Here is a 23,467-nt window from a genome sequence, read left to right on the forward strand (position 1 = left end):
ATACGCTCTCTATGAGAAGAGACGAGAAGCCCACCTCAAGATCGCTCCCCGTATGTCAATGTCCGGCCAGGAGATATTAGCCAAACCAGACATCACCAATAGGCAAACTTACTCTGAGGTCTTCAAGAAAGGAGGAGGTCTTCCTACTAGCGGTAAGCGAGCACTACCATGCTCAGGTGCTTGATACTTGTAACAAGTAATTGGATGTCCAGATGGGCGTCACTCGAGTATCCGAGTATAATGGAAGTCAATGAGACAGAAGCATTTTTGTGGGAAATCTTCCAAAAAAATGCTTGAGTTCCCCATTGACTTCCACTCGTGTTGCACCCATCTGAACATCCAATTGTTCGTTACGAGTGCTGAGCACCCGAGCATGGTAGTACTCTCTCATCATCACTAGTTACCAGTACACAGCACAAGCATGGTAGTGCCCGCTCATCACTAGTTACAAGTACAGAGCACCCGTGCATGGTAGTGCTCGCTCATCACTAGTTACGAGTACCGAGCACCCGAGTATGGTAGTGCCCGCTCATCACTAGTTACAAGTACCAAACACCCGAGCATGGTTGTGCCCGCTCATCACTAGTTATGAGTACCCAGCACCCGAGCATGGTAGTGCCCGCTCATCACTAGTTACGAGTACCCAGCACGCGAGCATGGTTGTGCCCGCTCATCACTAGTTATGAGTACTGGGCACCCGAGCATGGTAGTGCCCGCTCATCACTAGTTACGAGTATTGAGCATGGTAGTTCTCACTCATCACTAGCTACGAGTACCAAGCACCTGAGCATGGTAGTGCCCGCTCATTACTAGTTATGGGTACTGAGCACCCGAGCAGCACGGTAGTGCTCGCTCATCACTAGTTACGAGTACCGAGCACCCGAGTATGGTAGTGCCCGCTCATCACTAGTTACGAGTACCGAGCACCCGAGCATGGTAGTGCCCGCTCATCACTAGTTACGAGTACCGAGCACCCGAGCATGGTAGTGCCCGCTCATCACTAGTTACGAGTACCGAGCACCCGAGCATGGTAGTGCCCGCTCATCACTAGTTACGAGTACAGAGTACCCGAGCATGGTAGTGCTCGCTCATCACTAGTTACGAGTACTGAGCACCCGAGCATGGTAGTGCCCGCTCATCACTAGTTACGAGTACTGAGCACCCGAGCATGGTAGTGCCCGCTCATCACTAGTTACGAGTACAGAGCACCCGAGCATGGTAGTGCTCGCTCATCACTAGTTACGAGTACTGAGCACCCGAGCATGGTAGTGACCGCTCATCACTAGTTACCAGTACCGACAGGGCCACCATCAGTGCATTACTACTGAGACTGGTGTAGGGGGCCCGGTGAAGAGGGGGGGCCCCGGCTGAGCCAGGGACAATTACTTAGCTTTATTAAGCCCCGGGCCAGCCCCCCCCCCCAGTCACAGCCACAGCAGAGGACCCAGCAGTGTTCCTTTTGACACTATACACGTGGCTAATTTGCATCGCATGCAAATTAGGCATGCGTGCTGGATATATCGGGCATACAACTGTATACCCGTTATCTAGGGAGGGCTGGCGATGCATCTGCCCCGGGCACAACTGTGAGGGGTGCGCTGTCGGGCTGCCTGATGCAGCAGTGTTAAAGTCTGGGCCCCGTAGTGGGAGCCGGTTATTCCCCGAGCGTGGCTGTCACACTGGGGCCCTTGCTCGCCGATCAGTAATGAAGGCAATCTGACCTGTTGTCCGGAGCTCCAGGCTCCGGGAGACCCCTGGTCAGATCGCCCTCATTACACGCTGCGTGCCGGGCAGGGAGCAATCCTGCAGCTCCGCACAGTCAGTGCAGGCAGCGGAACGCAGGAATCTCTCCTCTGTTCCCTGCCCGGCACTTTCTCTGTGACACACGCGCGCGCCCTGATGACGTCAGTACTGCGCGCGCGTGTGTCATTTCAAAAGTTCCCTCCCGTCTGGCAGGAGAAGAAGCGGCACAGCAGGGACCTTCACGGAGAGAAATAGCGGCGGAGACCCATACAAGAGGAGAAGCAGCTCGGCAGGAGGCCCGCACGGAGGTGCCTGAGGAGGGAGAGGTCACAGGTGAGTGGTGACTAATTAAGTGAGGAGGGGACAATGAGGAAGGGGGGTGGGTTACTGTGACTAATACTCTACCGGAGGGGGGGGGATTGGTCACCCAGAGCTGCTGCCTCCCAGGGCCATGTTAAAACAGGTTTTTTTGTTTTGTTTTAAACTCCCATTTCCTTTTGCCATCCAGCAAATCCGGCGCTTTTTTTTCAAGGGGGAGGGGAGAGGGGATTTAATACCTGAGCGCTGCAGAGGCAGGGAAGCTCTAAAATGCTCCAGTGCAGGACCTGCAATGATGTCATGTCCATGTGACCAATGTGGGAGGAGCCAGAAGATACTTGAGTAGCTGTAGCAGATGATGTCACATGACTGGTAATGAGTGAAGAGGACAACATGGGGGTTGTTGAGAGTGACAAGAGAGGTGCTGAGTGTGAGGGGCTCAGTGTGACAAGAGAGGTGCTGAGTGTGATGGGCTGAGTGTGACAAGAGAGGTGCTGAGTGTGAGGGGCTCAGTGTGACAAGAGAGGTGCTGAGTGTGATGGGCTGAGTGTGACAAGAGAGGTGCTGAGTGTGAGGGGCTCAGTGTGACAAGAGAGGTGCTGAGTGTGATGGGCTGAGTGTGACAAGAGAGGTGCTGAGTGTGAGGGGCTCAGTGTGACAAGAGAGGTGCTGAGTGTGAGGAGCTGAGTGTGACAAGAGAGGTGCTGAGTGTGATGGGCTGAGTGTGACAAGAGAGGTGCTGAGTGTGATCGACTGAGTGTGACAAAGAGAGGTGCTGAGTGTGATGGGCTGAGTGTGACAAGAGAGGTGCTGAGTGTGATCGACTGAGTGTGACAAAGAGAGGTGCTGAGTGTGATGGGCTGAGTGTGACAAGAGAGGTGCTGAGTGTGATCGACTGAGTGTGACAAAGAGAGGTGCTGAGTGTGATGGGCTGAGTGTGACAAGAGAGGTGCTGAGTGTGATCGACTGAGTGTGACAAAGAGAGGTGCTGAGTGTGAGGAGCTAAGTGTGACAAGAGAGGTGCTGAGTGTGAGGGGCTGAGTGTGACAAGAGAGGTGCTGAGTGTGAGGGGCTGAGTGTGACAAGAGAGGTGCTGAGTGTGAGGAGCTAAGTGTGACAAGAGAGGTGCTGAGTGTGATTGGCTGAGTGGGACAAGAGAGGTGCTGAGTGTGATCGACTGAGTGTGACAAAGAGAGGTGCTGAGTGTGAGGAGCTAAGGGTGACAAGAGAGGTGCTGAGTGTGAGGAGCTAAGTGTGACAAGAGAGGTGCTGAGTGTGAGGGGCTGAGTGTGACAAGAGAGGTGCTGAGTGTGATGGGCTGAGTGTGACAAGAGAGGTGCTGAGTGTGATGGGCTGAGTGTGACAAGAGAGGTGCTGAGTGTGATCGGCTGAGTGTGACAAGAGAGGTGCTGAGTGTGATGGACTGAGTGTGACAAGAGAGGTGCTGAGTGTGATCGGCTGAGTGTGACAAGAGAGGTGCTGAGTGTGAGGGGCTGAGTGTGACAAGAGAGGTGCTGAGTGTGAGGGGCTGAGTGTGACAAGAGAGGTGCTGAGTGTGAGGGGCTGAGTGTGACAAGAGAGGTGCTGAGTGTGACAGAGGGGGGCAGTGTAGAGGGTGTAATATGGAAAGAGGAGGTGTAGGTGATGTGTTATGGTATTATGGAGAGGGGCGATGTAGAAGGTGCATTATGGAGAGGGGCGATGTAGAGGGTACATTATAGAGAGGGGCAGGCGATGCAGAGGGTGTATTATTACTTTTCTGAGGGAAATACCTCATTTTCTGGAACAACTTCAAGGGTGCTAAGACTTTTGGCCATGACTGTGTGTGTGTATATATATATATATATATATATATATATATAATATATATATATAAGTGTATGTATGTATTTCCAGGAGTGGTGGCGGACTGTGGAAGGTTTGTCGGGTGGAGGCGGAGCTGGGGTGGAGCCTGGGTGGAGTCTCAAGGGGGCCCCATAATTTTGCCAGTACGCGGCCCTGAAATTCCTAGTGGCGGCCCTGAGTACTGAGCACCCGAACATGGTGGTCCCGCTCATCACTAGTAACTACTCCAGGGTTGATGTAGCAAGTACCCACTCAACGTTCTTCTCCCTATATTTGCTTGGATTTACCGGGGTACAGTTTTAAAGTTGCACAAATTGCATAGCGTGCCACGGTGCAAAATGAACTTTTGTTTGGCGCAGGCTACATCTATATAAAAAGGTGTAACATGAAGCTCTTGGGCCCCAAAGCAAAATCTGTGTCAGGGCCCCTCTTACCATGTGCCGTAATAATCTCGGTGTCCCCTCTTATAAGGCTCCAGGGTCTGGCTCTTCTGTTCCTTTGCATGCCCTGTCTATACGCTGAATGTTTCTGGCTTACACATCTCGCTCTTTTCATTTTTTCCCCCGTCACCGAGGTTCTGTGGAGAAAATATGCGAGTCTCCCGAATGTACACAATCTCATCTGCTAGAATCATTAACATTGCTCCAGAGGTGTTATATTTCTGGTAAATTTCTATTGCTGCAAATTCTGTGCACATCACTGGAAAGAACTCAACTTGTCAGCAACAATTTAGAAAGAGAGGTTTGAAAAGTAAAATTGCTAAAACAGCAACAAGACTGAAGCGAAGCAAACGAGGGCATGTTTAGTGAGATGGTTCCAATTATCCTAACCACCGCTGCAAACAGGCATCTCCACCACCTCCGAAATAAGCTGACCACAAGGCGTCCTGCTGCACGGACCCCAAACAATCAGCGGTGATCTGCGAGGAAGCCAAGAAGGAAGTGCTCACTTTCCCTGCACTGCCTCCGCAGGATTGGGGAGGTATTACACTGTCAGATTTTGACTTTGTCTCAAAAAGTTTCTTAAAGATATAAAGTAACGCCATAAATTATATTTCCTGGAGAACCTATATCCGGAGTGGAAAAAACTTATTTCCTGTTGCTTTTATGGCACCAACATATTCTGCAGCTCTGTACTGAGATTATCACCATTCACATCCATCGCTGCACCCGAAACGTCTACTTTTCTTACACAATTCAGCGGACAGATTTTCCCAATCTGTTCCATTCACATACATTGTGGAAATGATGTTAGTAGATTCTGTCAGGATTTATGTGACTTCTCACTGTGTGAACCTGGTCTAGCTGGTTCCTCATGGGAGGGGCTTAGGAGTGCTATATGTTTCCACAGCTTAACAAACAGCTTTTCCTATTGACTTCCCCATAAAATTGCAACCTCTGGTTAACAGCTTGTGTACTTTTTACCAGAACCTATTAGTAGCAGTTAATCTCACATGGGGACTTAGGATCGGACATAATGAGATCCATCTTTTTACCAACATCTGCAGTCACTGAAGAGTGTGGACACTACATTTTCAGCCAATATTATGAATTCCACCATTTACTTAATTGTATAGGAATCTTGAGCACAGGGTTCACAAACTTTACTATGTATACGAGGCTGAAAATCAGAGTGTCATCCAGTCTTTCTACCCTAGAAAGGACAGAATTTATGGGATATTGGGTGGGTGACAAAATCTCTTGACCCACTGTCACAGGTGTGTCACGAGTGATAGACAGTCACGTGTTTTTTTCGCAATAGAAGGTCACAGTGTTTGGCTACGCAAAATGCTCCCTGACTTTCTATTGTTCCTGCTGTCAGTATTCATTTTACTAGGTAGCTTTTCTGTTGGGTTTCCATCTATTCCCCTTTAGGACCCAGCAGAGCTCTCTTTCTATCCAGCTGCTGATTATCAGTATACCTTTTGTGTTTAAATACTCCCTTCTTCCTTGGACTGGTGCTGGTGAAATTATTCAGTTGATTCAAGCTCTGGTTGCAAGCAGGTGGCTTGTACTCCTCTGTGGTATCATTACTGAAACTTTGCTGAACTTCTACCTGTGTCATCTGCGGATAAGTAGTTCATGCTTTTCTCCTGTGTGTCCTCCTTGCGTCTTCCTTTAGTGTTTAGGGGGGTTGACAAAGAGCTCATCCCACCTGTTCCCTATTTAGGGCCCAGCACTAGGATACCTAAGGTCAGGTATCCAGCCCTGTGCATAGGTCCAGAACCTATCTAGGGTGGTGAGGGACCCCAGGGGCCAGTGGTAGGTTCGGTCAGGGGTCACTATCTTCCTCTTCCCTAGACACAGGGTTTCCTTTGCCTTCCCTTTCGCTGTTAATGCATCTACAGCAGTGTTTCTCAACTCCAGTCCTCAAGACCCACGAACAGATCATATTTTCAGGTTTTCCTCAATCAGGTTTTCAGGATTTCCTTAATGTTGCACAGGTGATGGAATTATCCCCTGTCTAATATTGAGGAAAACTTGAAAACATGATCTGTTGTTGTGTCTTGAGGACTGGAGTTGAGAAACACTGATCTAGGGTGGTGAGGGACCCCAGTAACCAGAGGTAGGATTGGTCAAGGGTCACCATCTCCCCCTTCCCTAGACACAGGGTTTCTTTTCCCTTCCCTTTCGCTGTTAACCTATCTAGGGTGGTGAGGGACCCCAGTAACCAGCGGTAGGTTTGGTCAAGGGTCACCAACTCCCCCTTCCCTAGACAGAGTTTCCTTTCCCTTTCCTTTCACTGTTAACCTATCTAGGGTGGTGAGGGACCCCAGTAACCAGCGGTAGGTTTGGTCAAGGGTCACCATCTCCCCCTTCCCTAGACAGAGTTTCCTTTCCCTTTCCTTTCACTGTTAACCTATCTAGGGTGGTGAGGGACACCAGTAACCAGCGGTAGGCTTGGTCAGGGGTCACCATCTCCCCCTTCCCAAGACGCAGAGTTTCCCTTCCGTTTTGCCGGTGGCTTGGTACTCCCCCGTACCTAGTGTGACACCCATACCCTTCTAGGTAAGGTTGTGGCACGGTCATTTCTACTTTCGCTAAGGAGGTCCATTGCCTATATAAACCCACCAAATCTCCAACACAACTGAAATATAAAGTAAATATCTAGAAATAGACTAATCGCTATCCTCTGTATCCGAGCTCTTGATCGCTTACATCCCGCCGGCAGCTACGGCTTCTGGCACACCATCGCTCGTTTCACAGGTTTGATTATATTTTCCCATTAACAGCCTCCGTGAAAGTTGTGAAATTAAGAGCGATACATTTTTATTGGTTGACGCTGATGACATGATTTACGGTAATAGGTTTAGTAACAGCGCAGGTTTAATAAGAATGCAATTTCAATGGATGAAAATTACAGTGAAATTATTCCGATCGATACAAGAAGGTGAGACGCAGATCGTTGGCCTTAATCGGAAAGCTTTTAAAAAGAGCAACTTTAGGGTCAAGTAAGTGAGCCATCAATACTGCTGCACGGCACAACCTCGGTTTTACCTAGAACGCAGTAATTGCCATGTCATTAACATTGTGTTAGATTTATGTAACCTCTGGCACTATCACTATTTTCCAGGCCTGAAATATTGGAATCATTTCTCCGGTATCTCAAGTGTAATAAATCTTGGAATCTGTGATAGATCACTTTAAGAAAGCCATTTCCCATTGGAAGCAAAACCTCTCCTATAGGCAGCACTCATCATCTGCGTAATGATGACTTCAACTGTACGCTTACCAAAAAAACCCCCGAGGGACGGGAGGGGAGCCCGGCCGGCCAAGATACATACTTGTGATTTGTTACCGATTCTCTTGGCATAATTGACCAAATAACTTGTTCCTTGCCAGACGCTATAAGATACGATGTTCTTACGACGCGTCCATTAAAAGTGTTTTTGGAAACCGGCCACTTCATACCTTTCCACTCACATCAAAGGAAGAACTACAAAAGACTTCCCTGCTCAATATAAAAAATATTTCTATATATCTTTCTGCAGAACAAACCGAACAAAAATTCTGCAGTTTTTTTTTAATCTTTATAGATCTGTAGTGAGGACAGAAGAGAGAATGCGATCAGATAAAATCCATACTTAAGCCGCGCAGACGATACGTAACGATGGCAGCGGAGTCGCATTGTCCCGGTCTGGGTCGTCGTCTCTCACTAATCATAGGACATAAATTGCTTACAGCTCTGGGGGAACTTCCAGACGGAAAATTCTAGGACTTGTATTGGAGAGGGATTTTTTTTCTGCAAATCATAAAAGGGACGATAAAAGTGAGTGAAATGTACGGCGGCTCCTCTCTGTGATTTCTCCAAGTTATCACATCGCTGGCGGTCTCTTCCAGGCTTTGATTACGAGAAGAAGTAAACTCTCCAGTTCCCTTCTGTAAATGTGTGAAAATCTCCCAAAGAAACAGGTCCACTCCTCCATAGATAGATAGATCGATACAGTGAGGAAAATAAGTATTTGATACTCTGCCGATTTTGCAGGTTTTCCCACCTATACAGAATGGAGAGGTCGGACGTTTCCGGTAGTTCTTGATCAGATTTGCACACACTGCAGCAGGGATTTTGGCGACTCCTCCATACAGATCTTCTCCAGATCTTTCCAGTCACTCCTCCATACAAATCTTCTCCAGATCTTTCAGGTCACTCCTCTATACAGATCTTCCCCAGATCTTTCCAGTCACTCCTCCATACAGATCTTCTCCAGATCTTTCAGGTCACTCCTCCATATGGATCTTCTCCAGATCATTCAGGTCACTCCTCCATACAGATCATCTACAGATCTTTCAGGTCACTCCTCCATACAGATCTTCTCCAGATCTTTGCGGTCACTCCTCCATACTGATCTTCTGCTGATCTTTCAGGTCACTTCTCCATACAGATCTTCTCCAGATCTTACAGGTCACTCTTCCATACAGATTTTCTCCAGGTCTTTCAGGTCATTTCTCCATACAGATCTCCAGATCTTACAGGTCACTCCTCCATACAGGTCTTCTCCAGGTCTTTCAGGTTGCTCCTTAGTTGCCCTGGCTGTGTGTTTTGGGTCATTGTCATGCTGGAAGACCCAGCCATGATTCATCTCCAATGCTCTTACTGAGGGAAGGAGGTTGTTGGCCAAAATCTTGCGATACATGACCCCATCTATCCTTCTTTCAATACAGTGCAGTCGTCTTCTCCTCTTTGCAGGAAAGCACCCCTGAAGTATGATGTTTCCACCCCCATGCTTCATGATTGGGATGGTATTCTTGGGGTTGTATTCATCCTTCTGTTTCCTACAAACAGCGAGTGGAGTTGATGCCAAAAAGTTCTATTTTGGTGTCATCTGACCACATGACCTTCTCCCATGCCTCCTCTGGATCATCCAGATAGTCACTGGTGAACCTCAAACAGGCCTGGACATGTGCTGGTGTGAGCAGGGGGACCTTGCGTGTCCTGCAGGATTTTAATCCATGACGACGTACTGTGTTACAAACTATAATCTGTGAGATTGTGGTCCCAGCTCTCTTCAGGTCATTGCCTCTGTGTTGTGTTTTTTTTCATTTTCTAATAATTGTGCCAAGAGTTGTTGCCTTCTCACCAAGCTGCTTGCCTATTGTCCTGTAGCTCATCCCAGCCTTGTGCAGGTCTACAATTTTGTCCCTGGTGTCTGTAGATAGCTCTTTGGTCTTGGCCATAGTGGAGAGGTTGGAGTGTGATTGAGTGTGTGGACAGGAGTCTATTATACAGGTAACGAGTTCAAACAGGGGCAATTAATACAGGTAATGATTGCAGAGTAGGAAAAAAATAACAGGTCTGTGAGAGCCGAATTCTTGCTGGTCGGTCGGTGATAAAATACTTATTTCATGCAATTAAATGCAAATTAATTATTTATAAATCATACAATGGGATTTTCTGGATTTTTTTATTCTGTCACAGTTGAAATTACTTACGATAAAAATTACACAGACCGCTTTATTCTGTGTAGAGAGGAAAACTGTGAAATCAGCAGAGGATCAAATACTTTTTCCCACTGTAGATAGATAGATAATAGATAGATAATAGATAGATAATAGATAGATAGATAGTAGAAAATAGATAGATAATAGATAATAGAAAATAGATATATAATATATAAGATATATAAGAGATAATAGATAGATAATAGATAGATACATTAGATAATAAATAGATAATAGATAGATAATAGATAGATAGATAATAGATAGATAATAGATAGATAATAGATAGATAGATAATAGATAATAATAGATAATAGATAGATAATAGATAGATAATAGATAGATAATAGATAGATAGATAATAGATAATAGATAGATAATAGATAGATAGATAATAAATAGATAATAGATAGATAATAGATAGAGGGATAGAGAGATAGATAGATAATAGATAGATAATAGATAGATAATAGATAATAGAAAATAGATATATAATAGATAGATAGATAATAGATACATTAGATAATAAATAGATAGATAATAGATAGATAATATATAGATAATAGATAGATAGATAATAGATAGATAATAGATAGATAATATATAGATAGATAGATAGATAATAGATAGATAATAGATAGATAATAGATAGATAATAGATAGATAATAGATAGATAATAGATAATAGATAGATAATAGATAGATAGATAGATAATAGATAGATAATAGATAGATAATAGATAGATAATAGATAGATAATAGATAGATAATAGATAATAGATAGATAATATATTGATAGACAGATTTCTACAGCTATTAGCCAAATAAATAAATGATTGATTAAATAAGTGACATGGGTCCCCCCATATTTGATGACCAGGACGCCCTCCAGCAGTGGGATCCTCACTTTCTTGCTATTTTCCTTCTTCTGTATCTCGGCTGTTTTCCCCGCTGTATATTCTTGTACCGTGCGACACATTGTTAGTTATTTACCCTATAGCAGAATATTCACCGTGTGACGTTCTCCCGGTGGTATTAAATCGTATCCTGGATGTGCGCCTTTTTTAAAACAAAATTTATATGTCTAATTTGTCTGTTTTTGTAAGTTCATGTTACTATTTGACCCTCAATAAAAATATTTTTTTTACACCGGCTTCAAGGTCGTTTTATCCCTCTTTTTCTTTTCAATGCAGAGGAAGCTGTAAACCGTGCGGTGAACGTTTATTAACATCGGTTCATGTTGTACCTGTCTGTCCAAATAATCTTCTGTATAAACCTACAGGTGCGTAGTTGTGGCCGTGGTACTGCAGCTCACATCCATTTACTTAATGAAGACACGATGAAGTGCATGCACAGCGCCACTCTAATATACAGGCCATATGCGGTACTGCAGCTCAGTGCTATTTATAATGAAGACACATTGCAATACATGCACAGCGCCACCCTTATATACAGGTAATGTGTGGTACTGCAGCTCAGTCCCATTTATAATGATTTAGAAAACATAAGGCAGTATATATGGACTTCATCAAAGATGAAAGGCAACAACTTCAAAAAGCATAGATATGAAAACGGAGACAGAAGTCTTTAAATTTGCCTGATGAACACTATACCCCATAATCACATAGTCACCAATCAACAGCGCTAGTGCACATACATTTTTTTTTTATTTTTAATTGGTCAGACACGAAGTATAACAGGGGTATAGACAATAACAGTGTTTTAAGAGCAGGTTAAGACAGAGAGAGGCGATTAAATCCCCATGTGAAGCCGCATGTTGCAAAGGTACATACAATGATATAGGTGGTACACTTAGTTCCCCACAGTGGTGAGCGCTGGGTCATCAAGTGAAAACATTCAGAATAGCCAGAAGGATAATATACAGGACAGGAACACAAAAGTAAATGTCAATACATATTAAGCCAGCAATTACATGTAACATCACCACAGCGCAAAGACCAGAGTGGGGCTTACCAGAGTAAGTAAGGGCACATGCGGGGACACATGGGGAGCAGTCCCAACACGTGTTTCGTGCAAATGACACATTGCAATAGATGCACAGCGTCACCCTTATATACAGGCCATGTGCGGTACTGCATCTCAGTCCCATTTACTTAAAGAAGGCACATTGCAATATATGCATAGCGCCACCCTTATATACAGGCCGTGTGTGGTACAGTAGTGATAAAATTACTGTTTAATCAGCAGTAGATCATAACAGGACTACATGGTGTGCTGCAGGTAGTCTAGTATATTCATGAGCTCTGTATAACTGCAGCAGAGAAAACACTGATTTTATCAAAATGACAGCACAGAGCTCAGTAAGTGACACATCACTGGAATCAGGATCTCTGTCTCTACATTATGCTGCAATCAGATGGGGTAGCAAAAACCTGATGACAGATTCTTTTTAATGAATACACACAGTACATGCACAGCGCCAACCTTATGTACAGGCCATGTGCGGTACTGCAGCTTAGTCCCATGAAAACCCACTGCAGTACATGCGCAGCGCCACCCTTATGCACAGGCCATGGGCGGTACTGCAGCTCAGCCCCATTTACATAATGAAGGCATGCTGCAGTACATGCACAGCGCCACCCTTATGTACAGGCCATGGGCAGTACTGCAGCTCAGCCCCATTTACTTAATGAAGGCATGCTGCACTACATGCACAGCGCCACCCTTATGTACAGGCCATGGGTGTACTGCAGCTCAGCCCCATTTACTTAATGAAGGCATGCTGCACTACATGCACAGCGCCAACGGAGAGCTCGCTTCTTTAAATTCTGTGCAGGAAAGTCAGAAAATAAAATATATTTCCATCCGAGCCGCGGATCAGAGAAGAACAAATTGTTTAAAATAAGAAACAACTGAATCCAATAAATCAGAGCGGACGATCAATAACAATTATGATATTCACTTCAGCGCCAATGATTGTAGCAATGGAGAATGGGAAGGACGGAAGAGCGTGCAGATATCTCACCCACGCCCGCTGTAATCCTCAGGATCAAAGAGAAGAATCCGGAATTACCTGGGCCCGGTGGTCAGCCGGTGACTCCCCCCGGAGTAGGGATCTGCCGTGTTCTATATGAGGGATATACAACATTTATTAGAATGGATGCGAGGATTATCGAAAGCGTGAAGGATCGGACGCTCATTTCCGCCCTTCAGGGAACAATGTATCAAATCCATAAATCCAATAAACTTCTTGCTTCTTAAGAAACTCTTCTCTTTATCGTCTTTGTTTCTGCATTTAACTCTTTCTTGTCTGCAATTGCTGCATTATTATCTATTTCCGGTGTCCTCAAACTAAAAAAGATAGAAACAAAACTGATACATAATATATCGGTTAATGGCCCTCCCTGCACTGTGCATCTTACCGAGCCCTGTATGGAAAATATACGAATAGTAATAAATTATTCAGTTCTGCAGCAGCTGAGGCGTGTATTATGAAACACTATGGGGACCTCAGGTGTGTATTATGATGTTAGGAGGCAACTGAGGTGAGTATTATTTGGCTCTGCAGTGCAGAGGTTGGGATTAAGAGGTTCTGCAGCATCTGAGGTGTGTATTATATGGTTCTGTAGTGGCAGAGCCTGATATTAAGAGGTTCTGCAGCATCTGAGGTGTGTATTATATGGTTCTGTAGTGGCAGAGCCTGATATTAAGAGGTTCTGCAGCATCTGAGTTGTGTATCATGTGGTTCTGTAGTGGCAGAGGTTGGGATTAAGAGGTTCTGCAGCATCTGAGGTGTGCATTATGTGGTTCGATAGAAGCAGAGGTTGGGATTAAGATGTTCTGCAGCATCTAAGGTGTGCATTATGTGGTTCGATAGAAGCAGAGGTTGGGATTAAGAGGTTCTGCAGCATGTGAAGTGTGTAGATGTGGTTCTGTAGTAGCCGAGGTTGGGAATAAAATGTTCTGCAGCATGTGAGGTGTGTATCATGTGGTTCTGTAGTGGCAGAGGTTGGGATTAAGAGGTTCTGCAGCATCTGAGGTCTGTATTATGTGGTGCTGTAGTGGCAGAGGTTGGGAGTAAGAGGTTCTGCAGCATTTCAGGTGTGTAGATGTGGTTCTGTAGTGGTAAAATATGTGATTAAGAGGTTCTGCAGCATCTGAGGTGTGTATTGTATGGTTCTATAGTAGCACAGGTTGTGATTAAGAGGTTCTACAGCATCTGAAGTGTGTAGATGGGGTTCTGTAGTGGCAGAGGTTGGGAGCAAGAGGTTCTGCAGCATCTGAGGTATGTATCATGTGGTTCTGTAGTGGCAGAAAGTTGGATTAAGAGGTTCTGCAGCATCTGAGTTGTGTATTATGTGGTTCTATAGTAGCAGAAATTGGAATTAGGAGGTTCTGCAGCATCTGAGGTGTGTATCATGTGGTTCTGTAGTGGCAGAGGTTAGGATTAAGAGGTTCTGCAGCATCTGAGCTGTGCATTATGTGGTTCTGTAGTGGCAGAAGGTTGGATTAAGAGGTTCTGCAGCATCTGAGATGTGCATTATGTGGTTCTGTAGTGGCAAAGCCTGAGATTAAGAGGTACTGCAGCATCTGAGGTGTGCATTATGTGGTCCTATAGTAGCAGACGTTGGGATTAAGATGTTCTGCAGCATCTGAGGTGTGTAATATGAGGCTCTGCAGAGACTTGAGGTGTTATGGTGCTTTATAGCAGCTCAGATGTAATATGAGGTTCTGCAGCAGCTGAGGTTTGTACTATTATTTTTGGCTTTGGCGTCTATTCATATTTGTAATGCTTTGCTTTTTCACTTTTTAGTTTTACACAATCTTCACTATTTCAGGTCTTATTCTTTTATAAGACATCTTTAGGGTTTTAGGTTCCATTTTTCCGATCCTGTATCTAATCATTATATTTGTGCCTGTACATGGCGCCTGTAATGAAGAACAGCATTAACATCTTTAGGCAGACAAAATCCCCCCATAATTTGCTGAAGCGGCCGAGCTGGAGGTTGTGGGGTTACATGTGATTACAGGGGCGACCAGGCTTCAAGAAAAGGGAATCATTTATTAACTTGATATAAAGGGATCCACTAAGGACAGACACATGACAAAGGCCCCTCCATCCAAATCCACTGAGGACAGACACATGACAAGGGCCCCTCCACCCAAATACACTGAGACCAGACACATGACAGGGCCCCTCCATCCAAATCCACTAAGGACAGACACATGACAGGGCCCCTCCATCCAAATCCACTGAGGACAGACACATGACAAGGGCCCCTCCATCCAATACACTAAGGACAGACACATGACAAGGGCCCCTCCATCCAAATCCACTGAGGACAGACACATGACAGGGGCCCCTCCACCCAAATCCACTGAGCACAGACACATGACAGGGGCCCCTCCACCCAATCCACTGAGGACAGACACATGACAAGGGCCCCTCCACCCAAATCCACTGAGGACAGACACATGACAGGGGCCCCTCCACCCAATCCACTGAGCACAGACACATGACAGGGCCCCTCTACACAAATCCACTGAGCACAGACACATGGCAGGGGGCCCTATACCCAAATCCACTGAGCACAGACACATGACAGGGGCCCCTCCACCCAATCCACTGAGAACAGACACATGACAGGGGCCCCTCCACCCAATCCACTGAGCACAGACACATGACAGGGGCCCCTCCACCCAATCCACTGAGCACAGACACATGACAGGGGCCCCTCCACCCCAATCCACTGAGACCAGACACATGACAGGGGCCCCTCCACCCAATCCACTGAGGACAGACAAATGACAGGGGCCCCTCTACCCAATCCACCGAGCACAGACACATGACAGGGGCCCCTCCACCCAATCTACTGAGCACAGACACATGACAGGGGCCCTCCACCCCAATCCACTGAGCACAGACACATGACAGGGGCCCCTCCACCCAATCAACTGAGCACAGACACATGACAGTGGCCCCTCCACCCCAAATCTACTGAGAACAGACACATGACAGGGGCCCGTCCATCTAATCCACTGAGCACAGACACATGACAGGGGCCCTCCATCCAATCCACTGAGACCAGACACATGACAGGGGCCCTCCACCCAATCCACTGAGACCAGACAAATGACAGGACCCCTCCACCCAATCCACTGAGACCAGACACATGACAGGGGCCCTCCATCCAATCCACTGAGACCAGACACATGACAGGGGCCCTCCACCCCAATCCACTGAGCACAGAGACATGATAGGGCCCCTCAACCCCAATCCATTGAGCACAGACACATGACAGGGCCCCTCCACCCCAATCCACTGAGCACAGACACATGACAGGGGCCCTCCACCCCAATCCACTGAGACTAGACACATGACAGGGCCCCTCCACCCCAATCCACTGAGCACAGACACTTGACAGGGGCCCTCCACCCCAATCCACTGAGCACAGACACATGACAGGGCCCCTCCACCCAATCCACTGAGCACAGACACATGCCAGGGCCCCTCCACCCCAATCCACTGAGCACAGACACATGACAGGGCCCCTCCACCCCAATCCACTGAGCACAGACACATGACAGGGGCCCCTCCATCCAATCCACTGAGCACAGACACATGCCAGGGCCCCTCCACCCCAATCCACTGAGCACAGACACTTGACAGGGGCCCTCCATCCAATCCACTGAGCACAGACACATGACAGGGGCCCTCCACCCCAATCCACTGAGCACAGACACATGACAGGGCCCCTCCACCCAATCCACTTAGACCAGACACATGACAGGGGCCCTCCACCCCAATCCACTGAGCACAGACACATGACAGGGCCCCTCCATCCAATCCACTGAGCACAGACACATGACAGGGCCCCTCCATCCAATCCACTGAGCACAGACACATGACAGGGCCCCTCCATCCAATCCACTGAGCACAGACACATGACAGGGGCCCCTCCATCCAATCCACTGAGCACAGACACATAACAGGGCCCCTCCATCCAATCCACTGAGCACAGACACATGACAGAGCCCCTCCATCCAATCCACTTAGACCAGACACATGACAGAGCCCCTCCACCCAATCCACTGAGCACAGACACATGACAGGGCCCCTCCACCCAATCCACTTAGACCAGACACATGACAGGGGCCCTCCATCCAATCCACTGAGCACAGACACATGACAGGGGCCCTCCATCCAATCCACTGAGCACAGACACATGACAGGGCCCCTCCACCCCAATCCACTTAGACCAGACACATGACAGGGCCCCTCCATCCAATCCACTGAGCACAGACACATGACAGGGGCCCTCCACCCCAATCCACTGAGCACAGACACATGACAGGGCCCCTCCACCCAATCCACTTAGACCAGACACATGACAGGGCCCCTCCACCCAATCCACTGAGCACAGACACATGATAGGGGCCCTCCATCCAATCCACTGAGCACAGACACATGACAGGGCCCCTCCATCCAATCCACTGAGCACAGACACATGACAGGGGCCCCTCCATCCAATCCACATAACACAAACACATGACAGGGCCCCTCCATCCAATCCACTGAGCACAGACACATGACAGGGCCCCTCCATCCAATCCACTGAGCACAGACACATGACAGGGCCCCTCCATCCAATCCACTTAACACAAACACATGACAGGGCCCCTCCATCCGAATCCACTGAGCACAGACACATGACAGGGGCCCTCCACCCCAATCCACTGAGACCAGACACATGACAGGGCCCCTCCACCCAATCCACTGAGACCAGAAACATGACAGGGCCCCTCCACCCAATCCACTGAGCACAGACACATGACAGGGCCCCTCCATCCAATCCACTGAGCACAGACACATGACAGGGCCCCTCCATCCAATCCACTGAGCACAGACACATGACAGGGCCCCTCCATCCAATCCACTGAGCACAGACACATGACAGGGCCCCTCCATCCAATCCACTTAACACAAACACATGACAGGGCCCCTCCATCCGAATCCACTGAGCACAGACACATGACAGGGGCCCTCCACCCCAATCCACTGAGACCAGACACATGACAGGGCCCCTCCACCCAATCCACTGAGACCAGAAACATGACAGGGCCCCTCCACCCAATCCACTGAGCACAGACACATGACAGGGCCCCTCCATCCAATCCACTGAGCACAGACACATGACAGGGCCCCTCCATCCAATCCACTGAGCACAGACACATGACAGGGCCCCTCCATCCAATCCACTGAGCACAGACACATGACAGGGCCCCTCCATCCAATCCACTGAGCACAGACACATGACAGGGCCCCTCCATCCAATCCACTGAGACCAGACACATGACAGGGCCCCTCCATCCAATCCACTGAGCACAGACACATGACAGGGCCCCTCCACCCAATCCACTGAGCACAGACACATGACAGGGGCCCTCCATCCAATCCACTGAGCACAGACACATGACAGGGCCCCTCCATCCAATCCACTGAGCACAGACACATAACAGGGGCCCTCCATCCAATCCACTGAGCACAGACACATGACAGGGCCCCTCCATCCATTCCACTGAGCACAGACACATGACAGGGGCCCCTCCATCCAATCCACTGAGCACAGACACATGCAAGGGCCCCTCCACCCCAATCCACTGAGCACAGACACATGACAGGGCCCCTCCATCCATTCCACTGAGCACAGACACATGACAGGGGCCCCTCCACCCCAATCCACTGAGCACAGACACATGACAGGGGCCCTCCATCCAATCCACTGAGCACAGACACATGCAAGGGCCCCTCCACCCCAATCCACTGAGCACAAAAACTTGACAGGGGCCCTCCATCCAATCCACTGAGCACAGACACATGCCAGGGCCCCTCCACCCCAATCCACTGAGCACAGACACTTGACAGGGGCCCTCCAACCAAACCACTGAGCACAGACACATGACAGGGGCCCTCCACCCCAATCCACTGAGCACAGACACATGACAGGGCCCCTACACCCAATCCACTTAGACCAGACACATGACAGGGCCCCTCCACCCCAATCCACTGAGCACAGACACATGACAGGGGCCCCTCCATCCAATCCACTGAGCACAGACACATGACAGGGCCCCTCAATCCAATCCACTGAGCACAGACACATGACAGGGGCCCTCCATCCAATCCACTGAGCACAGACACATGCAAGGGCCCCTCCACCCCAATCCACTGAGCACAAAAACTTGACAGGGGCCCTCCATCCAATCCACTGAGCACAGACACATGCCAGGGCCCCTCCACCCCAATCCACTGAGCACAGACACTTGACAGGGGCCCTCCATCCAATCCACTGAGCACAGACACATGACAGGGGCCCTCCACCCCAATCCACTGAGCACAGACACATGACAGGGGCCCCTCCACCCAATCCACTGAGCACAGACACATGACAGGGGCCCCTCCACCCCAATCCACTGAGACCAGACACATGACAGGGGCCCCTCCACCCAATCCACTGAGGACAGACAAATGACAGGGGCCCCTCTACCCAATCCACCGAGCACAGACACATGACAGGGGCCCCTCCACCCAATCTACTGAGCACAGACACATGACAGGGGCCCTCCACCCCAATCCACTGAGCACAGACACATGACAGGGGCCCCTCCACCCAATCAACTGAGCACAGACACATGACAGTGGCCCCTCCACCCCAAATCTACTGAGAACAGACACATGACAGGGGCCCGTCCATCTAATCCACTGAGCACAGACACATGACAGGGGCCCTCCATCCAATCCACTGAGACCAGACACATGACAGGGGCCCTCCACCCAATCCACTGAGACCAGACAAATGACAGGACCCCTCCACCCAATCCACTGAGACCAGACACATGACAGGGGCCCTCCATCCAATCCACTGAGACCAGACACATGACAGGGGCCCTCCACCCCAATCCACTGAGCACAGAGACATGATAGGGCCCCTCAACCCCAATCCATTGAGCACAGACACATGACAGGGCCCCTCCACCCAATCCACTGAGCACAGACACATGCCAGGGCCCCTCCACCCCAATCCACTGAGCACAGACACATGACAGGGGCCCCTCCATCCAATCCACTGAGCACAGACACATGACAGGGGCCCTCCACCCCAATCCACTGAGCACAGACACATGACAGGGCCCCTCCACCCCAATCCACTGAGCACAAAAACTTGACAGGGGCCCTCCATCCAATCCACTGAGCACAGACACATGCCAGGGCCCCTCCACCCCAATCCACTGAGCACAGACACTTGACAGGGGCCCTCCATCCAATCCACTGAGCACAGACACATGACAGGGGCCCTCCACCCCAATCCACTGAGCACAGACACATGACAGGGCCCCTCCACCCAATCCACTTAGACCAGACACATGACAGGGGCCCTCCACCCCAATCCACTGAGCACAGACACATGACAGGGCCCCTCCACCCCAATCCACTGAGCACAGACACATGACAGGGGCCCCTCCATCCAATCCACTGAGCACAGACACATGACAGGGCCCCTCCATCCAATCCACTGAGCACAGACACATGACAGGGCCCCTCCATCCAATCCACTGAGCACAGACACATGACAGGGGCCCCTCCATCCAATCCACTGAGCACAGACACATAACAGGGCCCCTCCATCCAATCCACTGAGCACAGACACATGACAGGGCCCCTCCATCCAATCCACTTAGACCAGACACATGACAGAGCCCCTCCACCCAATCCACTGAGCACAGACACATGACAGGGCCCCTCCACCCAATCCACTTAGACCAGACACATGACAGGGGCCCTCCATCCAATCCACTGAGCACAGACACATGACAGGGGCCCTCCATCCAATCCACTGAGCACAGACACATGACAGGGCCCCTCCACCCCAATCCAATTAGACCAGACACATGACAGGGCCCCTCCATCCAATCCACTGAGCACAGACACATGACAGGGGCCCTCCACCCCAATCCACTGAGCACAGACACATGACAGGGCCCCTCCACCCAATCCACTTAGACCAGACACATGACAGGGCCCCTCCACCCAATCCACTGAGCACAGACACATGATAGGGGCCCTCCATCCAATCCACTGAGCACAGACACATGACAGGGCCCCTCCATCCAATCCACTGAGCACAGACACATGACAGGGGCCCCTCCATCCAATCCACATAACACAAACACATGACAGGGCCCCTCCATCCAATCCACTGAGCACAGACACATGACAGGGCCCCTCCATCCAATCCACTGAGCACAGACACATGACAGGGCCCCTCCATCCAATCCACTTAACACAAACACATGACAGGGCCCCTCCATCCGAATCCACTGAGCACAGACACATGACAGGGGCCCTCCACCCCAATCCACTGAGACCAGACACATGACAGGGCCCCTCCACCCAATCCACTGAGACCAGAAACATGACAGGGCCCCTCCACCCAATCCACTGAGCACAGACACATGACAGGGCCCCTCCATCCAATCCACTGAGCACAGACACATGACAGGGCCCCTCCATCCAATCCACTGAGCACAGACACATGACAGGGCCCCTCCATCCAATCCACTGAGCACAGACACATGACAGGGCCCCTCCATCCAATCCACTGAGCACAGACACATGACAGGGCCCCTCCATCCAATCCACTGAGACCAGACACATGACAGGGCCCCTCCATCCAATCCACTGAGCACAGACACATGACAGGGCCCCTGCATCCATTCCACTGAGCACAGACACATGACAGGGGCCCTCCATCCAATCCACTGAGCACAGACACATGACAGGGCCCCTCCATCCAATCCACTGAGCACAGACACATAACAGGGGCCCTCCATCCAATCCACTGAGCACAGACACATGACAGGGCCCCTCCACCCCAATCCACTGAGCACAGACACATGACAGGGCCCCTCCACCCAATCCACTGAGCACAGACACATGCCAGGGCCCCTCCACCCCAATCCACTGAGCACAGACACATGACAGGGGCCCTCCATCCAATCCACTGAGCACAGACACATGCAAGGGCCCCTCCACCCCAATCCACTGAGCACAAAAACTTGACAGGGGCCCTCCATCCAATCCACTGAGCACAGACACATGCCAGGGCCCCTCCACCCCAATCCACTGAGCACAGACACTTGACAGGGGCCCTCCATCCAATCCACTGAGCACAGACACATGACAGGGGCCCTCCACCCCAATCCACTGAGCACAGACACATGACAGGGCCCCTACACCCAATCCACTTAGACCAGACACATGACAGGGCCCCTCCACCCCAATCCACTGAGCACAGACACATGACAGGGGCCCCTCCATCCAATCCACTGAGCACAGACACATGACAGGGCCCCTCAATCCAATCCACTGAGCACAGACACATGACAGGGGCCCTCCACCCCAATCCACTGAGCACAGACACATGACAGGGCCCCTCCACCCAATCCACTTAGACCAGACACATGACAGGGGCCCCTCCATCCAATCCACTGAGCACAGACACATGACAGGGCCCCTCCACCCCAATCCACTTAGACCAGACACATGACAGGGCCCCTCCATCCAATCCACTGAGCACAGACACATGACAGGGCCCCTCCACCCAATCCACTTAGACCAGACACATGACAGGGCCCCTCCACCCAATCCACTGAGCACAGACACATGACAGGGCCCCTCCATCCAATCCACTGAGCACAGACACATGACAGGGGCCCCTCCATCCAATCCACATAACACAAACACATGACAGGGCCCCTCCATCCAATCCACTGAGCACAGACACATGACAGGGCCCCTCCACCCAATCCACTTAGACCAGACACATGACAGGGCCCCTCCACCCAATCCACTGAGCACAGACACATGACAGGGCCCCTCCATCCAATCCACTGAGCACAGACACATGACAGGGCCCCTCCATCCAATCCACTTTACACAAACACATGACAGGGCCCCTCCATCCCAATCCACTGAGCACAGACACATGACAGGGGCCCTCCACCCCAATCCACTGAGACCAGACACATGACAGGGCCCCTCCACCCAATCCACTGAGACCAGACACATGACAGGGCCCCTCCACCCAATCCACTGAGCACAGACACATGATAGGGGCCCGCCATCCAATCCACTGAGCACAGACACATGACAGGGCCCCTCCACCCCAATTCACTGAGCACAGACACATGACAGGGCCCCTCCACCCCAATCCACTGAGCACAGACACATGACAGGGCCCCTCCATCCAATCCACTGAGCACAGACACATGACAGGGCCCCTCCATCCAATCCACTGAGCACAGACACATGACAGGGCCCCTCCATCCAATCCACTGAGCACAGACACATGACAGGGCCCCTCCATCCAATCCACTGAGCACAGACACATGACAGGGGCCCTCCATCCAATCCACTGAGACCAGACACATGACAGGGCCCCTCCATCCAATCCACTGAGACCAGACACATGACAGGGCCCCTCCATCCAGTCCACATAACACAAACACATGACAGGGGCCCTCCATCCAATCCACTGAGACCAGACACATGGCAGGGGCCCCTCCACCCCAATCCACTGAGCACAGACACATGACAGGGG

Source organism: Anomaloglossus baeobatrachus, chromosome 8 (assembly GCF_048569485.1).
Source record: "Anomaloglossus baeobatrachus isolate aAnoBae1 chromosome 8, aAnoBae1.hap1, whole genome shotgun sequence".
Lineage (NCBI taxonomy): Eukaryota > Metazoa > Chordata > Amphibia > Anura > Aromobatidae > Anomaloglossus > Anomaloglossus baeobatrachus.